The following is a 508-nucleotide window of genomic DNA, read 5'->3' on the forward strand; positions in this document are numbered from 1 at the left end:
TACCCCGCCATGTAGGCAACCATACTCCGTTTTCGGGGGTGTTCGTGCTGGGTATGTTCTTATTTCCATAACCCACCGAACGCTGACATGGATTACAGGATCTTTAACGTGCGTAATTGATCTTCTGCTTGCATATACACACGAAGGGGGTTCAGGCACTAGCAGGCCTGCACATATGTTGACCTGGGAGATCGTAAAAATCTCCACCCTTTACCCACCAGGCGCCGTCACCGTGATTCGAACCCGGGACCCTCAGATTGACAGTCCAACGCTTTAACCACTCGGCTATTGCGCCCGTCATCTCAACCCCCCAAATCCCCCCGAACCCAACCCAACCGACGCAATCAACACAACCGAGCCCAACCCTAAACCGGACACCCAAACTCCGAAACTAATCATCACAGTCTGATTGACTCATGGAGCCCAACCCCCAAGCATCTCAACCCAGTCCAAAGGGGAACCCATCCTAAACCAACGAACCCAGCGTCATCATTTGTATTGTATTGTA

The sequence above is a fragment of the Babylonia areolata genome, chromosome 24 (genome assembly GCF_041734735.1).
Source record: "Babylonia areolata isolate BAREFJ2019XMU chromosome 24, ASM4173473v1, whole genome shotgun sequence".
In the NCBI taxonomy this organism is placed as follows: domain Eukaryota; kingdom Metazoa; phylum Mollusca; class Gastropoda; order Neogastropoda; family Buccinidae; genus Babylonia; species Babylonia areolata.